This window comes from Abramis brama (genome assembly GCF_963993115.1).
Source record: "Abramis brama genome assembly, chromosome: 2".
NCBI lineage: Eukaryota > Metazoa > Chordata > Actinopteri > Cypriniformes > Leuciscidae > Abramis > Abramis brama.
The window spans coordinates 62,118,779-62,127,830 of record NC_139964.1 but is presented as its reverse complement, the minus strand read 5'-3'; positions in this window follow the sequence as shown (position 1 = coordinate 62,127,830).

Below are 9,052 nucleotides of genomic sequence, written 5' to 3'. Positions count from 1 at the left end.
TGGATCTATACCCTGGACACTTTAGCTCCAAAAGGGTTGAATGAAGATTTTGATCTGAGGCCATTTCTGTAAATAACTCCTGTAATTGTGTAAATATTGTAAATGTTGTGTTATCGCTTTGCTGACTTGATATATGATATGTGTAACACACCTTTGTGGTACCCCTTATGTATTTACATTCTTGCTCATCTATCATGACTGCTTACAGTGGTAGAGACATTTTTTTAAAATTTCTAGGCTATGCTTTAAGCACTGCATGCCTTCTCTTAGCCACTTAATATATTTTTAATGTATTTTTTGCATTACAAATGTTAATATAAATATATTTCTAATGTATTTTTGTATTGCAAATGTTGGTATATATTTGTTTATCTGTTTTCTTGATGTAATTGCATTTTTCACTTGATTGGTCATGTGATTAATCATGGATGTATGTGATCATGTGATCATGCATGGCTGTATTTAAGGAGGTGTGTCTCCCCACTTGTTCTTTTATGTCTGATGAAGGGCTTGGGCCCGAAACGTTACACGTGGTGAGCAATCATTAAAATTGCTAAGGAGCATTCTCTGGTGTGCGGACTCATTGTTTACCTTTGCAACTACTTGTCTGCCCAGCACCCAGTTTTATTGTTTTGGATGTGCGTGCTGTACCTTTGAACTCTATTAGACTCAATTTAATCTCTGTTGGTAGATATACAGAACAAAATCCAACCTATTGGATGTGCCTCTACCTACATTTGTGCAGAAATCCAAAAACGTACCCACATACAGTACAATTCACTGAAGCTTCCAGTTGAAATGAACACTAGTGGCAGTAAAATATCAACTTTTATTCCTTTTCACACAAATTACAGGATCAGATTATCGATTAAAGACTTATTTTTGCATAGTTAGGTACACTTACTATGCTATGATCTCAAGACACTTTTACTATCGTGGAACCAGTTCCATAAGTGTGACTTTTCTGATGTAGTAAACTTCCTCTCTATCTCACATGATTCAGCATTGCACTAGCGATAAGCAGCACTTGGGTCCGACTTCTATGAAACACAAGTCATGACACTCCATAAAAGAGCTCAAAGACTTGTAGAAGCAAGCTAAAATGGCATAGTTGCTTCAGCAAAAGTGTTTTATCTTACATTTGCTTTTGTTAACACTATCGGTTAAGTAGAGTTTGGCGCAGTTAGTACATGATTTTCAGATGTGAAAGAGGATTAACCTTTACCGGACATTCAGTTTCCAAACTGCGATAAGTACAACAACCATTGTATTAAAATGTGACCGGATTCACATTCATCTATTTTGGATAAAACTGAACACGCTTTAAGAACCACTCACTAGACATTTCACTTTGAAGTGTCATGAAATGTGCAAGAAGCAACATGATATCATTTTGCAAAAAAAAAAAAATCACCATAGGCATGTTTTTCTAATGAGCCTGGGTTGCAGAAATCATAGAGTTAGCTATGTGTTAGCACGTTTACTTCTCAAACATAATTCGGAGACGCTAGTAGTGCCTTTTTGAATGTAATTCACATCAACCTGTTCTCTAGTTGCGTGGGATTCTAATTTCTAATTTTCGTGGGAGGGGGTGTATAGCATTGCAGTGAGCTCCAAGCAATTAGCATTAGCTCTTGCTCCTAATTGGACCTGTGTCAGCTAATTATACCTCTGACGCGAGGTCTCCTGGGAGGCTGGGCTGCTAATTTCAATAAGGCTCAACAAGTACCAGCTTCCCTCTGATGGTTGTATTTTAATTAGAAGCAAGTCCTACACTTAGTGCCTGAGAGAGAGACAGAAAATCAAAGACTTGTACGAAGCAATCTGCGACTGCCAACTGGCCACACACACACAAGCATCTCCCCATCTTTTTTTTTTCTGACATTTCCACTATCAAGCAAATGAGGTCAGTTTGTTTCGACACCATCACTTCAGAAGGCTACCTCACCAGATACAATCTCAATGAATTTGATACGTTTCCATGATATTTAATACGGTAATTATAAAAACATACTGTATGGAACAATTAGGCTTATTCATGTAGTATTGCTAATTGTTCCATACAGTATTTTGGTATCATGGCAATGTATCACATTCATTGAGATTTATCAAAACATTATTTTGGATTTTTTTATGAATTAACGAAACATGCCATATGGAATATGTGTATGTGCCACAGCCTGAGATTCAGCAGGTGAATGTGTCTGTAATGTGTGTATTGTGTCTGACCTCAGTGCGTTTCCCTATACTGTCCACCACAGTGACCCTCAGTAATGTGTGTGTGCGTGTGTGCGTGTGTGCGTGTGTGTGTGTGCGTGTGTGTGTGTGTGTGTGTGTGTGTGTGTGTGTGTGTGTGTGCATGTTAAAACGCTGTGGTATCAAATGTTCACACATGTTCTAATTTGTTACACTGTTTATTTAAATTTGTTTTTTATTATTATTCTATGTATTCCATGCTTTGGCAATATTGTATTATTTACAGTCATGCCAATAAAGCAATTTTGAATTTGAATTTGAGTAATTTTTTAAGTCTTGGACTTTCTGAATATTGTTATTGACAATGGAGCCAAAAAGGTTTAGAAAAACCACTGAATTCACCTGATTTTTCCTGCAGTGCAATCAAAGTATCTTCTGAGATTTATGGTTGTAATATTAACAGACAGACACTTTTTTTCTGATATGCTGTACAGTATGTGCACATTTGTCTGTGGAAAAAAAAAAGTCCTCTCTGAGACTCTGACCTGTCCACTCAACTGTTAATCAGTTTGACAGTCTAGTCTTTTACCACACCATTGGTTCTTCTGGGAAATTCCAAAATGGCCATTTATCTCTTTCTGTGTGTGTGTGTGTGTGTGTGTGTGTGTGTGTGTGTGTGTTAGAAAGACTATAGAAAGAGACTCCTATTCCTCAGGGAAGGAGCCCATATTCTTTGCTTCTGCCACTTAAGTTCTTTGTACATCAAAGAGGAATGAACCTGTTAGCAATGAAAACCAGTTTGTACCTCTTTATTGTCCCTCTTGCCACCATTTTCTATCTTCTCTAGACAATAGTGTGCGTCATTGTCTCTCCTCTCCCAGTATGACTCAAATGCAAGTTTATAAACGGGCCCTTTCACACATCTACACCTCTGAATCTGATTTGTACAGAGGTACTGTGTGGTACTTAGCAAAGACTGTCTTTGCCCTTACTTGAGGAAACTTATCAAGGAAGATGATTGTTTCCCCCTTAAATTGTGAAGAATATTATCTCACATGTTGTGCAGTCAGCTCACTAAGTTTTGGAACAGAGAGAATGTAATCTCACACTCATTGTTGCCCCCTGCTGCCCTGAGAAAAACTGAAACAAATGCAACTGAATAATTTGATCTTTTTCACTTCACATACAGACTGTTACCTCACTTCAGCTGAGAGATAAACAGTTGTGTGACATGGACTATCTTGGGCTCATTGAAGTCCAGTCGAGCCGCTCGTTCAGGATCATTTGTAAGGGTTTGATTGCAAATGATGCCAGACGAACATTGCAGTAGTCCAGCCTAGAAATGACAAGGGCCTGGAAGTTTAAATGAACTGAGAACAGAAAACTGAACTCAGTATTGCATGCTGTCTGAGAGGTGACTTTTTGTGTGCGTGATTCAGATATGTGTCAGTCAAGTAATTATCAAGTGCTTCTGAAGATCTTAATTAAGCTAGTTCAGGTATTTGATAAGGATTGGAGCTGAAATTTTAATGGCATTGTCATATTGCCCAGCATGGTATGGTAGATTTTTGTGAGAAATTTGAACAGATCCTCCCCTAGCCTGTGTCCTCCCTAATAATCTTCTGGAGAGAGTAGCCCTTCCTTTTTTTATGAAGACCCTCTGTGACTGTGATAGTGACCCCACACTCTTTGACTTAGAAGATGGTGAGACACAGTGGAGAGAAGCGTTATAGGAGAATTTCTCTCCACCTCACTAGAAACAGAATGTCAAATAATGGGTCTCTTCAGCAGAGGAAGGGCTCTAGAGATCTCATAAAGAAGTATCTGCAATAGATGCTTCTCCAGTGCTATGTCAGTGTGACTGTAGAGTAAAAAATGAAAGGGTAGCGCATCTCACGCCCCATTAAATCTTCATTCTCTCTGTGAGACAGGAATAACTCAACAGGGCATGTAAAAATCCTTTAGGTTATTTTCCATTAGTGTGTTGTGAAGTCACTGAATCTTCTATATGTTTAGTATCTTCAGGCTTTGTTTTTTTGTTTTTTTATCCTCTAAAAATGTCATCACTTGCAAAAACAGTTTTGCCTGACGCTTAGTGACTGATAAGCTTTAAATATAATGTGTGTGTTATGTCTTAAAGGCAAGAAATTCTATCATCTTTTATTCATGTCATTGCAAACACATAAGACTTACATCTTCAGATCACAAATTAATATATTTTTAACATTCTCTAATAATTTGTCCATCAATTAAAGGTCTATTTAATCAACATTTTTAAGCTTCAAAAATGGACCAAACATTAAGAGTAATATAGGTTTAGGACAAATTGAAGTTGAGTAAATGACAGCATTTTCATTTTTAGGTAAACTTTCCCTAATCATTCGGTTTCATATAGAGAACTTGCAATCCCAAGATGCTTTCTTTTCTAGTAATGGGATTTTAGTAATTATTTCATATTTTATTTATTTTCATGTGTAAATATATATATATATACAGTATATATATATATATATATATATATATATATATATATATACATATATATATATATATACATATATACATATATATATATATATATATATATATATATATATATATATATATATATATATATATATAATAATAATAATAATAATAATAATAATAATAATAATAATTATTATTATTATTATTATTATTATTATTATTATTATTATTATTATTATTATTATTATTTTATTTTTTGTATATATTTTTTTTATAAATGTTTACATGTATATACATTTTTAAAATAAAGTCCTTATACTGTAGTTAATAAATGTCATTTTAGAGATGCTCTAACAGGAAAAGGTAGAGTTGCCTGCAGGCCTCATAATAGCCTGATGCTTTTGTCATAGTGAAAGAGACAGTAACTATGGGAAAGAAAGACCTTGAGCTCCATTCACAATGAAGTTAAAATGGCTGTAAGTCCCCTTTATACTTATAAAGCGCTCAGGTTCACATTTGGTTCATTGTGGAAGCACCTACTGCATTAAAACCCTGCAGAAAGCTCGCCAGAGAATAACAATAAATAAATAAATCTGCTGTTCAGAATAACAACTCCTGAATATAATTGTACAGGTCAAAGGTCACAGCCCTGAACCACTGCTATCAGAACATGCAACTCTGAGCAGATATGTTGTGTCAACAGGAGCACTTTGACATAGTGAATATACGTACTGTAGGAATTTAGGGGTACACAGCAACTTTGTGTTGCATGTCGGCTCTTATTTTATAAAAAACATTTGCATATAGCTGGTTCTTCTTTTGGATATAATATACTGTATTTAAATACAAATTTCTGTGGATGGCATTTCAAACACTGATCATTTAAATCATCAAATGAGTCTGGTGTAAATTTGATTGACATCAAAAATCAGAATAATGTCAAATTAATAGCAAAATGGGATTGTGTGGTTCTAATCCAATCATTGCAGAGCGTATATATATATATATATATATATATATATATATATATATATATATATATATATATATATATATATATATATATATATATATATATATATATATATATATATATATATATATATATATGCAAAGATATAGATACACATGATGTAGATACACAACAACTGAACATAAAACATACTGAAATTTACTCTGTCAAAACTGAGCTGAGCATATATATATATATATATATATATATATATATATATATATATATATATATATATATATAATGTTACATTAAAATGCTTCACATTGTTGTATAAACTTTTTGCATAACAAGCAACAAGACTTGTTTCTTATACATGCTTGAGGGCTTTTTCATGCAGAGATTTAAGTCTCTTAACAACCCTGTTTACATCAATTTGTTCTTAATTTTATGCTTAAACGTTCATTCCATGTTGGAGTTTATTGTTTAGTGATGTGTTGAATAGTTTTTTGTTTGCCAATATGCTGAGGACTTTATTGTTTCAGCAGTGTGAGGCTAATTAATCACTCGGCTCTATCAGAATAATGAATTTGCGCTTTTCAGCTCCTACGTATATCTGTTGTTGGATTAAAGACGATTTAGACTGAATTCTGCTGTTCTTCATGTTGGCTTGCTACCACACGTTACAACAGTTCTTAAAAAAACTAACAAATTTCTTAATTTAAAGAACATTTTAATAATCCAAAGAACCTTTTTTCCACTGTAAAGAACCTTTTGTGCAATGAAATGGTTCCATGGATTTTAACGGTTCTTTATGGAACCATCGATGCCAATAAAGATTCACCAGTATTTACGAAGCGTCACAACAAACACTGTGTGTGTGTGTGTGGAGATGATTTATCTCTGCAGTATTTTCCAGTCTTTTTAAGTAGTTTAGTCTTTTGCAAAAGTCTCTGTACCTTTTGGCTCAGTCTTTCAAAAGTTATCCATCTGGATCTACATATGAACACAGTCTGTATGTCCACCTGTGATGGTATTCGTAGTTCTCCGTTTCGCATCATGTCTTTCACTCATGTCATTCCCTTCATTTAAATCTCAACCCTGATTCACACTCCTTTTCAATTATATTCCCTGTTCTGTTGTATTCCATTGGTTGAATTACACTTTTGCTGAAAGGATTCAGACTAATATCTCCTGCAAGAATAACACCATACAGATTTAGTGTGAATCACGGTCAAACCTGGATAAACTTACTATTTCTATTTGAATACCACTTAGTATCTTTTAGGGATGAGCAATAGATGCAAATGTTTACCTCATTTTCATTGTAGTTCTAATAAGTTTTTTGGCAACTATAATGACTAGACATAAGATTTTTTTATTATTGATATAATTCACTCAAGCTTTTTTCTCCATGTTTCACAGTGCCTCTATTACAACATTAAACTATGAAAAAACAATAACCTCTCACATGAGAACAAAAATAATGTCATGCCTTGCTATTTTGTGGCTGTTACAGGCAGAGTTTCATAAATGAAAACTGCACTGCTTCACTATCCCAAAAACACAATACAACCTCATCACTATCAGACCACCTAAAACACTTGTTCTAATCAGAATTGTGGTTTTTTTTTGGGGTCAGTGATCCTTGGAATTTGTTCATGGATCATGTCTGATAAGGCATTAGTGTGTGTGTGCCTTGCAAACATTCCTACATCCCAGAACCACTTAATAATTTTTGTCTTGGTCTCTAAGAATCAGCCTTGACTGTGGAAAATGGAAAACTGTATATTCTGCCCGAGAATTATTCATGTCTGCAGAGACGCAGAGAACAAACAACTTCTTTCTTCTCCTTTTACTCTAAATAACACTTAGTTTAACAGAAAGGGGGATTGGGTTTTCCCCTGAAGAGCATCCTGCTCTACTGTATGATGAAATACACGACAAAGATGCTTAGTACAGACAGACAACTTAGTTTAGCACTGGAGTGTTAAAGCATGACTGAGGAGAAAGGTATTCAAGTCTCTCAAAGGGCATTATGCATTTAGACAGATTTACGAAACCTGAAAAGTTATAATATTGATATATTACATTATTTTTGATATATCATTACTTTTGATACATCATGTCGGTGAACTGTGTGGCCTTCATATACATAATACACAGCTGAAACCCACCCTGACAATATTCAAGAAACTTGAGAAACTAAAAACTTGAGTACTTAACTGCATCCTGCTGACTAATTATTCCCTGTTCTTGCATGGGAAGATGTTTGAAACTTTCTCTATGTTTGAAACTTTATATTGCCAGCACTTCTCATGTTATTGCCGCCTCAAGATGAATTGCTTGTATTTTGATGAAATCATCTAAATGTAAATACATTAAACATATAAGCCAATTATTTGCTAATTGATCATTTATAACCTGCCTTGCAATATATCTTTCCCTATTGCTGATTTGGGCCTATACTAAGTACTTCAGTCCGATCGTGTTGGTACTTTGGAGAATCATGTAAATAACATGAAACACAAATAACATAGAGTACCATATAACATCTGATTCTATCACTTTACCATGTAGCTCCACTTATTTATTTTTTAAAGGATAGACTTCTAAATGTAACAGAATAATCTGAATGTTTTTGCACGACGTATGAGGGGTACTTCCACATTGCTTGTGGCTGTACTCGGGTGCACAGGACAGTCGACGGGCAGCAATGGCCCATGGCTGTCTGAGCCAGCAGCAGAATTTCATGCTCCAATACCTTATAGGTGAGACAAATGAGGGTGACATTGAACCGAATTGTCCGCGAAATCTCACTTATTCGATGCTAAGGTATGAATTTCGGTTGAGGCCAAATCTGTGAGAATCAATTCTTCATGGCATCATTACAGATTTGACATTCCTCATCTCCTTTTTGGCTGTCTGGATGAGTACATGATGATGCTGTATGACATTGACATACATTACTGACATACTGTATGCCCATTGTAGCGAGTTGTAACTCAATGCAATGTTTGATTTTACGTGTCCATGACCCATTTAAGGTCTAAATGCAGCAAATTTTGGCTTGTACTTCTGTAACCAAAGCTGAAAGTCTTTTCCCATGAAACTCGTCAATCATAGTCCCACACCAACTAAACACCCCCTGGCTCCACATGCTAAAGCCATACCCCAAACTCTCACTATTGGTTGAGATGTAAAGTGATTGACAGATCACATTTTAATGTTTTAATGGTGCCTGGGAGGCTCAGTGTTTACAGTTTTATGGAGATAAACCCATGAATGGCATACTAATAGTAGTTAATGAAAAATAAACTGGGTTACGAGAATATATTTTAATATGAAAAAAAATAAATAAATACATATTTCACCTTTATGGTGCAGTCAACACTCAGTTGGTAGATACGGTGAATCAATCCATGTGACCAACTT